Here is an 18431-nt window from a genome sequence, read left to right on the forward strand (position 1 = left end):
CAACTTGTTTAAAATGTAATATTACTGGATCATTACAATATTATCATGAATATTATACCTGCACAATATTATAGTCAATATTATGTATTTAGAATGAAGAAGAAGACTATTATGTATTAATAGATTAGCATATGTCAATGATGATTGCTGTCGGAGGACCACCAGCTACGTGACCGAGCGATGTCAAGACTCCATATTATAATTACAAATCATAATAGATAGATAGATAGATAGACAGAGAGAAGCAACAAGTCAGGCGATGAGATAGGTGGTGTGTCAGCGAGAATCGAGCAAAGGTACACATGCTTACACACTCTAACTCAAGGAATGCTTGATATGTACACGAACAGTGCCTCGTGACCATACACATACATACACACATACTCACACACAGGATTCTGGAAGCTTCACATCAGTATATTCCACGTGACACGACCCCTGCTAAAATAGGAATTTAGGAAGCAGAGCTCAGAAGGAGACCGGCCATAGAATCGGCAGGTAATGGAGAGAGTGAATAAGAAGAGGGGTCCAACTAGACTTACTTAGTATATTAAGTCTCTGTATATACATACGCTGCTCAACTTAGACTTTCTCTGAAGATAATAAATCAAGATCAACTCCCAGTATTCATCTTTAACTCCTCCTGCTCTTCAATTAACTCAAGACTCACCTACTACAAGAATTAAGAGTTACATATATAAAAATGTTGGCTACAAAGCTTTAACACCTCTTGCTCCTGACATCTCCAGGGCAGGAGGCCCTAGCCCTAAGACAGGAGTGTCCCCGTACCCCTGATCCACGTGGGAGCACAGGCAGTGCCCGACGGGGCTGCCTGACAAATGGAGTCACCTCTGGCTCGCCCCATCGCCCTGGTGTTAGAGCAAGGTGCTACTCTTTCCAGCTGTCTCCTTGGATGGATGGAGTTTCTACCCCTACAGGCTCCCCACCTGCATCCGGACCAGACAAGGCACCTCCAAGTCCCGGAATCCAGTCCCTGCAGCCCAGGCCACCCCAGACACCGACGGGCTCCGCCAGGACCAGAGGCTGCAGCCTACCCTGTCGGCCTCCCCCTGCAGCAGAGGCCACAGTCCCCGGAGCCAGCGGGCCTCCCCAGGAGCTCGCAGAGCACCATATTATGGTCATTATTATTTTTCCAGTTGTGTCACAGCCATCTACCTCAGCTGCCAGCGTTTGTGAAGGGTTTCATGAGACAGGACAGGCAACACCGAGTGAGGTATATTTTCCTTGTGACTCACCAGTTGGATCACCTGAAGCCGGGGTTCAAATTCTAGTTCATCAGGAGCATGACTATACAAGAGCAGAGTCGGCAGCTCCGGAACGTTCAAGCCGTCAAACTAGCCGCCTTCCCAGTGGTTGAAGATTAAGTATTATAAAGGATGATCAGCTAGTATCTGACATGTTGGATAATCAGTCAGAAATAAAATTGTCGCTGACTGATATCCGAGACTCCCTTCAGAGCATGCCAAAAATCGCATCATCCTTGCAAAATACAGTATTGTTACATCATTATGTGGAGCAAGGAAATAGCTCTTCTCTTTTTTTTTTTTTTTTACCTTGACCAGCGCAAAGTCTGTGTACTATCGTTAGCAAAATTGCCGATGCAAGAGTTGATTGACGATCCGATGATCTCCAAAATGTTAGTCAGACATTCACTGGGTAGCATGCATATCTTGGTGCTTGATTTCATGGTTTCATAATTATATGTTCACACCATGAATGCACTAATATTTTTTCTTTCTTTTCTTTTTTTTATCCATAGTATCTATTACATATTGAATTATAGGGGGAAAGATCCACATTTTCTGATTGTTTTTACCTCAAATGTTGGGTACTGTATAACTGTTACCAATAGGAATATGCATTTTAAGGCCTTTACATCAGTTGGTGTGTGTGTATATATATATATATATATATATATATAAAATCATCATCATCATCATCCGGACCTCCTTTCCCACCCAAGGGCAGGGTAAGGAGTAGCAATATCCAGACAGCACAAACTTGCCCAATCCAAATAGGCCACACTTCCATTCACTCGTCATTCAAGCCCCCGGGATCCTGGCTCTATGAGATACTCCAAAAAACATTCACCACATTCTGCAGCTTCACACAAACGTATCCGATTGAGTCAATCCGGAAGCTGCCATGCTCACAAGGGGTGCCAAAATCCCTGATCATGCATTTCTCCTCACAACATTCATCCTGCCAGCTCGATCTCTTGTCAGTTCCCTAGCCTCACCGACTTCCAAACTTCTCTTCCTCAAACACTCATCCACCATATCTCTCCATTTTCTCCTTGGCCTACCTCGCCTCCTCCCTCCTTCAAATTCACTAAGGTATACCTTTTTCACCACTCTATTGTTATCCTTTCTTTCCACATGACCATACCATCTCAGGACACTCTCTTTTATTCTGGTGTGCACCGACTTCCTCACTCCACACCTTTCACGAATCACACTATTTCATATCCTATCAACCCTCTGTACTCCACATACATTCCTCAGCAGTCCCATCTCCACTGCTCTTACTCTTGACTTTTCATTTTCATGCGACACCATAGTCTCACACCCATATGTTAGAGTTGGCACTAACACTCCCTCATGTAAACCTCGAGCAGCTGCAACACTCAAGCCTCTGTTTCTTATCAAGGCCTTCATTGCACCAGCTACTTTTCGTCCTTGTGTCACTCTACTTTCAACTTCTTTTGCACATTTTCCTCTCTTTTCTATCACTGTACCCAAGTATTTGAACTCTCACACCAGTTCCAGTCTCTCTCCATTCACTGTGACATCACACTGGGAGTCTCCTTCTTTCTCAATAACCATCACTTCACTCTTCTCTACATTTACTCTCAAGGCACGACGCTCACAGACATCAGCAAAACTCTGCACTAGTCTACCAAGTTCATGTCCGGTACTTGCAAGCGGTACTGCATCATCATCATACAACAAATTTGAGATATGCCATCCATCACCATTCATTACCAACGCTATCCCTCTCTCCATTACTCATGTTTTCACTTCTCTCATCACCCCATCCATATATACAGTGAACAACCATGGGAACATCACAGGGCCTTATCACACGCCAACACCGATCATGAATCATTCACTTAGATGCCTATTAACCCTTACACATGCTTTGATACCATCATAAAAACCCTCGACAGCACCTAGCAGCTTACCATCTACACCATACATGTGCAAAACTTTCCACAATCCCTCTCTGTCTACTTTGTCATATGCTTTTTCCAGATCCATGAATGCCATAAACACCTTATGGTCCTTCTCACAAGCCTTCTCTGCTATCCGTCGCACTGCAAATACATCCTCTGCCACTCCTAAAGCCACACTGTTCATCACTCACTAGGACTTCTGATATCTCTCTAACTTTCTCTATAATAATTCTTCCATATACCTTCCCTGCCGCACGCAATAAACTTATGCCACGAAAATTCTTGCACTCACTTCGCTCACCTTTATTTTTGTACAGGGGTACAATCACTGCCTTTTTCCACTCTGCAGGCACAGTTTCACTCATCCATGCCTTCTTACATATCTCCAACAAGCACTTGATTCCACTCTCTCCACTACACTTAAGCATCTCTGCATACACCTCATCAACCCCAGCTGCTTTCCCATTTTTCAACCGTTTCACAGCGCTCTTCACCTGTGCGAGTGTCACGTCTCCTGGCACTGCATTCCTTCTCTGCACACCCCCAAAACAATCATGTTTACAGCCGCTTTGCTCTCTCTATTCCCATTCATCAGGCTTTCAAAATATTCTTTCCATCTGGTCCTTACTTCATCTCCATGGGTTAGTAACCTACCACCTGCATCCTTCACACTATCACATTTCTTTCCACTTTCACTTCTACATTTCCGCACCTCTTTCCAGAATAACTTCCTATTTTCAGAGTAGTTCGCATTCATTTTTCTTCCCAGGTCATCATTTACCTCCTTCTTTTTCCTCTTCACTAGTCTCTTTACGTGCTTCTTGCTCTCGATATACTCAGTTCTTATTTCAACTGAACCCCTATCCTGTAACCACTTTAGCCACTTCTTCCTCTTTTCCTCCACCGCTCTCTTAACCTCCTCATCCCACCATGCCGTACCCTTCTTTTTTGTTGATACTCTTGCCACACCACACACCTCTTTAGCATTCCTAACTAAGCAATCCCTATATGCATTCCACAGGCTCTCCAGATCCAATTCATTCCAGTTCACTGAATCTAACTCGTCTTCTACTTTGGTCTTGTAATCATCTCCCACTTCTTTGATCCTCAGCTTCTCAACTTTCAGTCTTTCACCCTGACTGCTCCTCCCTCTCTTAATCCACCTCACTCCTCTCAGCTTGATCTTGCATACCACAATCATATGATCTGCCAGACCTCCACATCGTCCTCTCACAGCCTTCGTAGCAGCAACCATTCCCATCATCGACCTCTCAACGAGCATGTAATCAATCAGGCTTCTTTCAAGACTATCCCCGTTTCCTCTATACCATGTATATTTATGTGCATCTTTGTGTTTGAAATACGAATTACAAATGCACAACCTCCTCTCCTGACACATATCCTTTAGTCGATTCCCTTTTTCATTTTCTCCTGGTACTCCATAACAACCCATTATGTCATCCTCAGGACCAGTGCCTACTCTTCTGTTCATATCCCCCATCACGATCACTTTATAGCTCCTGGGCATTTCTCCCACTACTTCACTCACCTCATCCCAAAACCTGTCTTTCTCTCTCTCACTCTTGTCCTCACACGGTGCATACGCTACAATCACTGCCACTTTCACCTTCTCAAACTTGAACTTGACATACATACAACTCGAGCTGACACATTTGTAGTCTCTCATTCCACACTGCCACACCTTATTCATCAACAAAGCAACTCCTTCCTCGGATCTTCCTCGCCCATTCATTTCCAGTCTTACACATTTCACACCCTCCCACTCCTCCATTTTGCACCCTGTCATCTTTGTTTCACACAGTGCCATCACAGCATATCTCGCACTTTTGAACACATTGAACACTTCCACCCTCTTGCTCTCCTCATTCATAGCTCTCACATTCCACATGGCCACATGACTCTGCCTATTTTTTTTTTTTTTTTTTTTTTTTTTTTTTTTAATGCAAGGAAGAAGGAACCAAAGGCCATGAGCCCGCAGTAACAGTTCCCTCCAAGAGAAAAACAATATACAATATAGAGCCAAATTCAAGATCCGATCATTTTGAGATGCCTGGACACACTAAGTTTGAAAGACTGGAGATCATAGGCAGCAGGAAATACAGACAGAGGGAGACAGTTCCAGAGCTGACCTGTTGCATAAATGAAAGACTGGGAGTAACGGTTAACTCTTGCATTAGAGAGTTGGACAGAAAAAGGATGAGAGTTTGCTGCCAGACGGGTGCTACGCGCCCGTCGTAGAGGTGGAGGAATGCAAGCAGACAGTTCAGAGGAGCAGTGACCATTAAAGTAGCGATAGAAAAGAGATAAAGATGCAACAGTGCGGCGAAGAGACAGAGGTTGAAGGGAGTCAGTAAGAGGAGGAGAGTTAATGAGACGAAAAGCCTTTGACTCCACCCTATTGAGAAGAGCTGTATGTGGGGAGCCACCCCACACATGAGAGTTGTACTCCACACAGGGGCGGATAAAACCCTGTATAGAGTCAACAATAGCGCAGGGGTAAAGAAAGAGCGGAGTCGGCTTAGCACACCCAATCTCTTGGAAGCAGATTTTACAAGAGATGTAATATGATCTTTCCAAGATAAGTCCCGAGTAAATGAAACCCCAAGCAAGTTCAAGGATGATGCAGGATTAAGCTGAATATTATTAAACATTAGTGGGTATACCTGTGGAAGATTTTGTCGGGTTGATAGGTGTAAGAACTGAGTCTTAGATGCATTAAAGACAACCATATTATTTTTACCCCAGTCAGAGATACGAGCCAAGTCAGACATTAGGTGTGCCATAGCCTCATCCCTTGTTTGTTGAAGTAACTGTTGAGATGGGCGTTGCGGGAACCGAATGGAAAGGTGAAGGGTGGAGTCATCAGCGTATGAGTGGCTAGGGTTAGATGTACAGCTTAGAAGATCATTGATGAATAAAAGGAAGAGAGTTGGTGATAGGACAGAGCCCTGAGGAACACCACTGTTGATAGATCTAGGAGAAGAACGATGGCCGTCTACAACAGCGGCTATAGAGCGACCAGAAAGGAAGCTAGCGATGAAGGCACAGATAGAAGGAGAGAAACCGTAGGAGGGCAGTTTGGAAATTAAAGATTTATGCCAGACTCGATCGAAAGCCTTTGAGATGTCAAGTGCAATGGCAAAGCTTTCGCCAAAGTCCCGAAAGGAGGATGACCAGGAGTCTGAAAGGTAGGTGAGAAGATCGCCAGTGGAGCGTCCCTGACGGAACCCATACTGACGATCGGAAAGAAGGTTGTGATAGGAAAGATGCCTTAAAATTTTTCTATTAAGAATTGACTCGAAAACTTTTGAAATACAGGACGTTAAAGCAATTGGACGATAGTTGGAGGGTTGGGAGTGGTCACCCTTCTTTGGGACTGGCTGAATGAGAGCAAACTTCCAGCAAGAAGGAAAGGTACAAGTTGACAGACAAAGACGAAAGAGTTTGCCTAGGCAGGGTGTAAGCACAGAAGCACAGTTCTTGAGAACAACAGGAGGGACCCCATCAGGCCCATATGCCTTGTTAGTACTGAGGCCAGTGATGGTAGAAAATACATCAACTGAAGAAATTTTAATGTCAGCCATGAGGAAGTCAGAGGGGGGAAGTGATGGAGGAACAGCACCGGAATCGTCTAAGGTAGAATTGGAGGAGAAAGTCTGTGCGAAGAGATCTGCTTTATCAGTAGAAGAAATAGCTACAGAACCATCAGAGTAGAAAAGAGGAGGAAGGATGATGAGGTAAAGTTGTTAGAAAGATTTTTGGCAAGATGCCAGAAGGAGCGGGAAGAATTCAAGTTGGAGAGTTGAGAGCATTTAGTATGGATGAAATTATTTTTAGTAGAGCGAAGAACAGACTTAGCACGATTCCGGGCAGAAACGTAAAGATGATGTGATTCAGGGGTGGGTTGGCTCCAGTACCTTTTGTAGGCCCTCTCCTTGTTGCGGACAGCATTAGAACAAGCGTGATTAAACCAAGGCTTTCTTGCGTTAGTCAAAGGATATGAGAAAGGAATGTAGCTTCCATGGCCGAGAGAATAACCTCCGTAATGCGCAAGGCACACTCAGATGGCTCACGGCCATGGAAGCAATAATCATTGCAGGGAAAATCAAAGAAGTACTGCCTGAGGGCCTCCCAGTCTGCGGCTCCAAAATGCCACAGACGATGTTTCCCTGGAGGGTCAACAGGCCGTACCGGAGTGATAGGACAGGTCAAGGTAATAAGGTTGTGATCGGAGGAGCCCAACGGAGAGAAAAGATTAACAGAGTAAGCAGAAGGATTAGTTGTGAGGAAGAGGTCAAGTATGTTGGAGCTCTCTCCAAGGCGGTCAGGGATACGGGTAGGGTGCTGTACAAGCTGCTCTAGGTCATTAAGGATAGAAAAGATGTAGGCTTGTTCACCAGGTGGATCCGTGAAAGGAGAGGAGAGCCAAAGGTGGTGGTGAACATTGAAATCTCCAAGAATGGAGATTTCAGAGAAAGGAGAAATGGATAGAATGTGTTCCATCGTAGAAGTAAGATAGTCGAAGAATTTTTGATAGTCAGTAGAATTAGGGGATAAGTAAACAGCACAGATATATTTAGTCAGAGAATGACAGGAAAGCCGAAGCCAGAGTGTGGAGAATTCAGAAGAATCAAGTTCAGGAACACGAGAGCAAGATAAGTCGTTGCGTATATATACACAACATCCACCTTTGGCTTTGAAATGAGTATAGAGAAAGTAGGAGGATACAGAAAAGGGTTTGCTGTCAGTTGCCTCAGACAGCTGAGTCTCCGTTAGAAAAAGAAGGTGAGGTTTAGAGGAGGAGAGGTGGTGCTCAACAGAGCGAAAGTTAGAGGAAAGGCCGCGAATGTTGCAGAAATGAAGAAGAAGAGAGTCAGACAGTGGTTCCAGGCACCTTGAGTCGTCACCGGGAGAGGGGCAGATGGTGGGGGCATTTATGTTCCCCCCCCCTGGGGACTCCGAGGCTTGATATAACGACGCCATTTTAGGTAAATTTTGAATAGGAAGTGTAGTGTGTACTGTGCATGTAGTTTGGTGAAGATAGTTAGAGAAATTTGTACTGGAGAGCAGGCTGGCCTACTCTCTGTGTAACTGAGACACTGAAAAAGTTCAGCAAAGGGGGATGGTCAGGAACTAGTCCTGAGGGCTGATGAAACGGGAGCTCCAGCACTCCCTGTCATCAGCTTTCCATCCACCTCGGGAGTACTGCCCTGCTCGACTGGTGCTACAGTCTACTGGGCAGGTATTGGGCCCTCCGAGGCTCTCTGAAACGACTGCCATGATTAAGTGATTTTGGATAGGGGAATCTGGGGGACATTTGACCCTGCCAGAAACCCCGGTTATATGGTTACCACCCAGCGTAGTAAATGGTTTCCTGGGTACAGGAAACCATTTTGCTTATCACTCAGTGTAGAGTTCATATGGAATCACTGTACATTGAGTGCGTGGATGATGGGCGCCCCCACCTACCATCAGTGCTTTACGTGCTTCTTGCTCTCGATATACTCAGTTCTTATTTCAACTGAACCCCTATCCTGTAACCACTTTAGCCAATTCTTCCTCTTTTCCTCCACCGCTCTCTTAACCTCCTCATCCCACCATGCCGTACCCTTCTTTTTTGTTGATACTCTTGCCACACCACACACCTCTTTATATATCAAACTACCACTGAAAGTGGTAGTTTGATATATAATAAATAAATAAATAAATATCTATATTTATATCTATCTATCTATCTATCTATCTATATATAGATAGATAGATAGATAGATAGATATAGATAGATAGATAGATAGATATAAATATAGATATTTATTTATTTATTTATTATATATCAAACTACCACTTTCATTCAAAATTATCGGTACTTACTATCCATTTCATGGACCGTGTATCATGGTTTTTCTCAAATATCTTTCAAACTAATCAATTGATTGGTATGATACTTTGACACAGTGTACATGACACCTCCCGCTAATTTTTGGTAATATACGGCATTGCCAAGTGGTGTTAGTGAAGGCGTTTACTCTTGACGTTTAAAGGCAAAGTCGCGTGAGCCCTGCAGGGCTAATCTACACAAACAAACGTCCGCTACCCCCCATCTCCTTCTTCTCCCTCCCTCTCTCCCTCCCTCCCTCTGTCTCACTGTTTCACTCTCTCTCTCTTTCTCTCAGCATTCCCCCCAATACCTGTATGTAACATATAATATGCAATAAAATACCGTTTACCATTATATTATTCAGTAGTAGCAGATAACTGGAAAGTTCTTAATAAGCCTTCGAGGATGAGTACTGGTGCACGGATAACATCCATAAGCGTGTAGATCCCGTAATTATCAACATCGAGAGTGATTCCGAGGATGATTTGTTCCTTGATAGTGACGAAGACTGTGAATAAACTTTCTGTAATATGCTCAGTTGTTTGCATCACTTTTCTACCTATTATGATATTTATTATGAGAGAGAGAGAGAGAGAGAGAATTTCATAAATCCATTACGGCCCTATTATGTTGTGTTGATTATATACCGTACCGTACTGGTTTGTAAGTTAAACTGTGTGATTTAATTTTGGATACCTTATCTTACCTGCTCGTAGTAAACACGTCGATATGGGGGGTAAAGGAATTAAGAGATCGTGATAGTAGGCACATTATATTGGGTGAATAAGGTGACGGTCATACGCTCTTTAGTCAACTCCCGTTTATATAACTTCAGGACATACAATAACAATGATTAAATGAACACAGACTCTACAAACAACAACATACTGTATTTATGATACCCGATACTAATCATTATAACATGATAGAGTGGACAGAGGGGGGGGGGGCACGGGAAGGCCAGCAGGAATGAGGGTTGAGGGGGGAAGTGAGGAGGGGGAGGGGGGAAATGAGGAGGGGGAAGGGAGAGGGAGGGAGGTAGGGAGGGAGAGGAAGGGGATGGGGGGTAGCGGACGTTCGATTGTGTTGACTTTGCCTTTAAACGTCAAGAGTAAACGCCTTCACTAACACCACTTGGCAATGCCGTATTTTACCAAAAATTAGCGGGAGGTGTCATGTACACTGTGTCAAAGTAACCGATCAATTGATTAGTTTGAAAGATATTTGAGAAAAACCATGATACACGGTCCATGAAATGGATAGTAGTAAGCACATAGTCTTAGGTTGCATTTAACTGTAATCAGTATTTTACTATTGGTGCTCTTTAAGATCTGTGATTTAGTATGTATAACATAAAGTACCAGTAGGCTAGTACTCAGTGACCTACAGAAGTTATAGCTCTTTAAGTTTTGTTACTCAGTATAGGTATCTTTATCAGCATTTGTCCACTGATGCTCATTAAGCTCTGTGATCCAATACGTATGACATACAGTACCAGTAGTACTCATCTACCTACAGAATTATAGCTAAAGTTTTATTACTCAGTATAGATAGCTTTATCAACATTTGTCAATTGATGCCCTTTAAGTTCTGTGATTCATTATATATAACATACAGTATCAGTAGTACTCATTTACCTACAGAAGTTATAGCAATTTAAATTTGTTACTCAGTACAGGTATCTTTATCTGTATTATACTACAGGTTTTTATTAAGTTCTGTGATTCAGTATGTGTACCATAAAGTAGTTTTTTACCTACAGAAGTAATCTGTTAATTTTAAAACTTAGATCTGAATCAGCTGTGATGGTGAAATATATATCTCATATAGCTGAACAACTTTATTTTTTTGTTCTGTATTTGTACGGAGAATTTTTATAAAACAAATGATATGTATGTGTGTTTTCCCTTACATAAAAGAATTATATAGCCTGTACAGGGAAAAAAATATGGATTGTTTTGCCACTCAAATTACAGTCACTGGGTACTAATTCTGAGACATACACTTTCAGGCAAAAGAGGTATTGATTATTCTAATTACTCTTTATTAATGAGCCGTATCATTTCTTTATCCCAAAGCTATAATATAATGAACCATGGTATAAAGGTTTATGAGTGTAGATTAAAAATGAGATTAACAACTCTTAGCCTTATGAAACACTTTAAAACCTTATACACTCTCCTCATAAAAGAAATACCGGTAATGAAAACAAAAAGAAAGTGATTACTCATGATTTTCTTAACAAAAACAAAAAAAGAACATTGTTCAGTGCATGAGTGACTGGCCTATGTCAAAAAGTTTTCAACAATCTCCCTTCTCAACGTGGCACTGGTAGCATTTCTTCCATCACCTGTTGGAACATGTAAGTAATCATCATCATCATCACCATCATCATCATCAATTAATTCAGGGACTGGTATCCTACGGCTGATACACCTATTGTGAGGCAACATGCATGCTACAACAACCCTAGCACACTTCATATAGTTATACTGCAGTGAGCCTCCTGATTTGTGGTGGAGACACCGGAAGCGTGATTTGAGTATGCCAGTGGTTTGCTCAACAACCACTCTCGTTCTTTTATGGCTCCTGTTATAGCGTTCTTCCGATCTGGTGGCTGGGTTAGGAAATGGTGTCATAAGGTAGGGTTCCAGGGGGTTGCCACTGTCTCCTGAAAAACGTAAATCATGTCTTAAGTGTATGAAGGAGTTCCTTTTTGAGAGAGCTGTTGCTCAAGCATTCCTTCCCACCATAGCTTGTTATACAATCTCATCACCTCAATCTCTGGGAAGTACCGTATATCAGAAACAAAATAATATGCAACTTTTTTTTTTTTTATCAGCTGTTGAGTCCACTGCAGGACCGGCCTATTCCTAGCCCATCTATTCTTCCTGCTTTCTCTCATCCTCCCTGTCACTTCTTTTCTTTCCAATTTAGGTGACTGCACTGAATGATAAGCTTAATGGTTTCCTGCAACCCAGGAAACAATTTACAACACTGGGTGGTAACCATATATACATTTAGAACATGTGGGAGGTAACCATATAACCAGGGGTGAAGTGGAGCTCACCGGGGTGCCCCAGTTAACAGGGTGGAAGATGCAAATGTGGCATCCACCTAGGAGCCAAACCTCCACAGTTTTCCCTGCGCCTGGCTGGTGTCTGCCACAAGGGAACGTCAGTTCACTGAATGGGACAACCTTGCAAGCACGATTACTTGCCTGTGGTTGATGGGTCAGTTGTCCACACTCACTGGCCTTATTCAACAACAATAACTGCATTTCTTGTTTAAAATGTACCATACTGTATTCACCTAGTAAAAAAGTATCCCTAAATGTTCCTGTCTCAAACAGAGCTTTAAGATGACAGTTTGCCCATATGAAGGAGTCATGGGTGCTTCCAGCATATCTGGCACTGTAACTTGTGATCATATTCTCACTGTTACACACTACCATTACACTGAGTGAATGAAAATTTTTACTGTTGACAAATATGTGTTCATTTTCATTTGATGCCTTGATAGCAATGTGAGTGCCATCAATGGCACCAATGACTCTTGAAAAACCACTTATTCTACTAAATCCTTGCACCGAATTGTTTATCTCTGGCACAGTTCTTGGATTCTTGATTTCTCTCTCAGCCTTTTCAGAGAGCACAGTAGTCACTTGGTTGATTATTCTGCTGACACTAGACTGGCTTAATCCTGTTGTATCAGCAACACCACTTTGAAATGAAGCACTTGCATAAAACCGTAGTGCCACTAAAACCTGAGTGTATGTAGGGACTGCATGAGACTTTCTTGTTGGCCGAATAATTTGTGGGTGGAGCTCTTCACGCAAACTGTAAAGGAAACCTGTAGTACCTTAATAAATGTTCATCAGACACATGGAGTGGGTCTAAAGGGTCTTTGAGACTTCTCTCACAACGTAATTGCCGACGAGCCAAGTAAGCAACCACCAGCTCCATTGCAACAAATAAACACAGCAGTGCCAAAGCACCTACTGAGTTCCTTCCCTATGCCACCTCCATTTATGATGCGTCCTCATTAATTTACCCTTGACTAAATGCTGTCGGCACTTCTTGCTACATGAAAAAAACTATTTATGGCACTTCTTATACCTTTCTAACTGATCAATTTACGCTTCATTACCTTTGATTAGAGTGGAAGAGGACGAGGGGCTATCATCTGGCCAGGGGGTTACATTGACGATAAACACTGTTTCCGTATCGCAGTATGGGTTACGGCATCTCCTGACATACCTTAATTTGCGGCACCGTAAATCGCTACAAGATGGCTGCCCCCATGCTCTGTGAATGACTGCCGGTGCCTCAGTGTTGTAGTTGGTGGCGCAGTAAGGAAATTTGGCGCCGTAAATGGTTTAGTGAATCCGCCCCCTGTATTCCTGTCAGCATGGGAGGTGTTGTATCATCTCATCTGTACCATTATGTCTATATTGAACACTGTGGCAATATCTCTTACTTGGTATTAGGTGCTGAAGCTGGGTGCCTTCTTGTGGCAGCATCGATATAACAGGGAGACTCAACTGCCTGGTTTTATGTACTTTACGTCCCTTAGCTACTTTTCTATTTCCTGAGAGAAGGATGATGAACTACTAATGAGCAATCTATGCCTGCAAACCATGTGGTTAACGTTTCAGATGACCCTGGGGTCACAACAACAACATCTTACAGCAGACAATTATATATATATACAGGGTGTCCCGGGAGTTAAGTCAAAAACTTTGGGAAATGATAGAGGAGGGAATTCTAAGGAAAAAATGTTATATGAACATGTGTCCAAGTCTCAACCGCTACGGAGCTACCATTACTGATGACCTTATGGGTGAAAATGGTCTCCTTCATAATTCGCCCATAAGGTCATCAGTAACTGTAGCTCAGTAACGGTTGGAATTTGGACACATGTTCATTTAACATTTTTTCCTTAGAATTCCCTCCTCTATCATTTCCCAAAATTTTTGACTTAACTCCCGGGACACCCTGTATATATATATATATATATATATATATATATATATATATATATATATATATATATATAGATAGATAGATAGATAGATAGATAGATAGATAGATATATAAGCCGTTGAGGTCCACTGCAGAACCGGCCTATCCCTACCGAAGCAGGGACGTTACAGCCAATGTATCTCTACCCAGTGGCTTAAGCTGTCTGGTATAGACTGTATGCAGGATGAGAAGTACTTGTGAGTGTGATTGTAGTGTTGTAGTGGCTTTGGATGTGTGTGTAGTCTGTGAACCAAGAGTAATCGGCCCGCCTTAAGCTGACTGGGTGCAAGCATACTAGTATGCGACACTGGTTCAACCACAGCAGCGCTTATGTCCGCTAAAGCGGTCAGTGGCATGGTGAACGCTTCCCAAAGTTTTTACAACTGGTAAGAGGCGAACCCGCATCCACCAGCGTGCACGACGCACACTTTACCACTGTGTGTGTGTGTGTGTGTGTGTTTATATATATATATATATATATATATATATATATATATATATATATACACACACACCAATTTTCCGGCATTGGATAGTCCGGCACCTCTTTTAATCCATATAAAATTACGATAGGGCACATGACATTTCCGGGCGGCCACAGATGGCGTTGAGTGTAGCACGTGCTCATTTGGATTGCTTACACTGCATGTCTTGGTGGCGATCCCTGTATTTTATCTTATTCTTACCTTATTTTACTTACGTTTAACCCAGGCAATGGCTTCGAACAGACAAGCAAATGTCAGTGGTGGCGTCAAGCCTAAACACCAGACAGTTTTAATACAGACCTTGATCGTGGTTAATAGATCCGCAAAACTACCGCAGTGATGAAACCCCTCATCAACTAACCAAAGCAATTATGGGAAAAGTTAATTGGTTCAGGGACCACAAGTTTACACTCAGTTTTTTGCCTAATACCCGAAAAATAACCCACTAAAAAGACAGAAGGGACAGGATCAGCAATGTTTACACAGATTCTGCTACTATCGATTGTGAACCAGACCTCTTTTCTATCTCATATCTCTCCTAACTAATTTTGTGAGCCAGCATTGTTATCGATGTATTTTTTCTGAGAATACGAAACTCTCACAATTTATCATTCATAACCATCATTTTTTGTTCTTGTGAATATGATGCATCTTATAACATTTATTTTTCTTTTAATTACTGTAAGTTTAAAATTAAATACTATACAGGTACCACCACTTCATTTTTTCCTGAATTACAACCATAGTTAAACCCAAAGCTTATTTCCATTATTGATATCTATTGAGGCAATTTATAAGTGAGTTCGGAGAGCATAAAGCATTATTAGGTTCTGATGTGTTTTTTTCCGTATGTTAGCCAGTCGCCACGAGGTAGGCTACACCGTTATCATAGTAAAAGATATGTAATTAGGCCTACTGGGGGACCTCCCGCACTGGCTGCCGCCTGTATCTTCACGTATATTTTCACTCACCCGTCTTGTCAGAATGGTGTATTAACAGCTGGCTGGGGGGATTCAATGCACTAGGATATTGTTATTATGCTAAAAATAAAAAACAATATAACAGGATAAAATAGAACTGTTGATAACACTGTACAGCGGTGTTCTCATATTGAAGATGTGTGACACATGATATGGTTCTTCAACAGTTTGTGATATATAGAAGCAAACAGAAAAAATATTGAAATTCTATACAGTGATCTGAAGATGAAATAAGCATTAGAAAAACTATCAAAGATGGTAAGAGTACTGAGTATATAGAGTAATGATGGAATAGTTTTGAGAGTATCGGAGTGGTGGAGTGGACTTGACGGGTAGCATGATAATAGATCAGGCTCAGTTGTTTCATAAAGAACTTAAATCAGGACATTACCTGAAGGGTAGTGGGTTAGAGGCGTATTGTTGAATTACACTGTACAACAGTGGAGGGAAAGAACAATAAACAGAATAACATTTTTAGGAGTAATTTCATGCGTAGATCTCGAAAATCACACTCGTTTACTGTGTAACCCACCAGTTTTATATATTCGTGTCGATGAGGTCTATTCAGTGTAACAGTTCAATATACTGGGTAGTCTATGTAAGATGTATTATTTCAGTTTCTTATTCGTGTGCATGCAACTTTATGTGAATTTGCAAGGCAGCTTAAATATTCTGCATTATACGCGTATTTCTTGCAGATGTTATTAATTGTACTGAAGCAACAAGGCCCAGGAAATGTAAAAATTCTCCAGACAATTTTTGTTATATTAGTGGTTCGCTAACACTGAAGCAGTACAAAAGGCGAGGAAACTATATATACGGTCCTTTGGTTGAAAAGTTGGCGATCAAGACAAACAATGGGCTCCTCATATATGCTGTGTCAGGTGCGCTAGTTCACTCTCAGCATGGTTCAAAGGTACTGGTCCTGGTCTCATATTTGGAGTGTCGATGTTCTGAAGGGAGCCAGTGGACCATTCAACGGACAGCTACTTCTGCTTAATAGATACCACAGGTAAGACGATTTCTTCCCTTCAGTCACTCTCGCAATTAGAATTGTCCCAAAAGACATCAAATTGTTAAACTAATGCATTACAATCTAATTCAAATTTGTTATGATGATCATGCCTATCTTTTTCTCCTACTGGTCGTAACCGGAAGGGTAAAAAGACTATTGTTTACCCAAATCTTCAGTCAACTATTCACGTTGTTGGACATTCCAGTGATATACTTGTCCCTCAGCCTCCATCCAGAATATCAGGCTCAGATGAACCTGACTCACAAGAGGGCTCGTACGAGCCACAACATGAGTCTGACAAAAAAACACCTCATTACACAGTCTAAACTGAATAACCTGGTTCGAGATTTTTCCCTCAGTAGACAGCAGAGTAAACTACAAGTCTATCGTCTACAAAAATGGAATTTGTTGGATGAAGATTTCCGTATTACAACATTCAGAAAGGGTTCATTGGATCTGCAACAATACTACTCAATGAATAATAATTTATGTTTTATTGCAGTGATATTAGGGAACTTTTTGATGCCCTTGAACTGAACTGTAAACCCAATCATTGGAGGTGGTTTATTGACGGATCTATCTACAGCATTATGCTGTTCTGCTACATGTAGGAAACATCATGCCTTCTATTTTAGTTGCACACTTAGTTACTTCAAGAGAAGCATATGAAACTCTTTCATTCTAGATTGCATAAAATGCAATGAGAATGATTGGCTTATCTGCACAGATTTGAAAGTTGTTGCCAGTCTTAAAGGATTGCAAGCTGACTATACCAAGTAGATGTGTTATCTATGTTAGTGGGACAGCCGAGCAAGATCAGAACATTACACCTGGTCGGAATGGCCATCGCGAGAGTCATTAACACAAGGATCCCACAATGTTATTAATCAACCACTAGTGAAGAAGGAGATCATTTTACCACCACATCACATGAAACGGGCCTTAAGTGAAACAGGTAGTCAAAACATTGATGCATGATAAACCAGCATTCCTGTAACTCAAGGAGAAATATCCCAAAACAAGTGATGCTAAGATCAAAGAAGGCATAATTGTCGGCCCTCAAATTCGTCAGCTCATATTTGACAACGAGTTTCAAGCAGTGATGGATGAAACTGAGTCAGCAGCTTGGTACACATTAAAGAGTGTGTGCAGTGATATACTGGGTAGCACAGACAGGACCATCGAGATCTTTTAGTAGATAAACTTATCAAATGTTACTAGCTTATAGGTTGTAACATGTCACTGAAACTGCATTTTCTGCAATCGCATCTTTTCCCAGAGAATGCCGGGGCTGTCAGTGATGAAAATGGAGAAAGGTTTCATCAAGACACAGCAGGAATGGAGAGCAGGTATAATGGGATATAGAGCCCAATTATCTTAGCCGATTTCTACTGGATTCTGATGCGTGACCAACTAGAGGTATCACACAAACGAAAGAAAATATTAATAAGTACACAGATTCATTCCAAATGGATTGATCAGTGTTTATTAGTATTAGGTATCTGAAATTATATAGTTTATGGATAAATTCCAAATTAAAAAAAAAATAATTTTGAACGATCTCTTAGTTATTCCCTTTATATTTCAATACTTTGCGCCATGCATGTTTACGAAGCTGACACAAAACTGAGACGTGCTAGAGGTATATGGTTGTTAGATTATGAATCAGCACCCGTGAGTTGACATCAAAAACATGGATGGGAATGTTTTTCGTTTTTTTAACTCCGAAATTTTTTAAACAGTGTTACTATACAGTACATGAACTCTGTTGACACATGACCTCCATTATTCCGGCAAAAAAGTTCATCTAGCGAGGATCTGGAACAAAGGGT

This window comes from Coenobita brevimanus, chromosome 84, assembly GCF_032717465.1.
Source record: "Coenobita brevimanus isolate Jiangsu-jjx chromosome 84, ASM3271746v2, whole genome shotgun sequence".
NCBI classification, from domain to species: domain Eukaryota; kingdom Metazoa; phylum Arthropoda; class Malacostraca; order Decapoda; family Coenobitidae; genus Coenobita; species Coenobita brevimanus.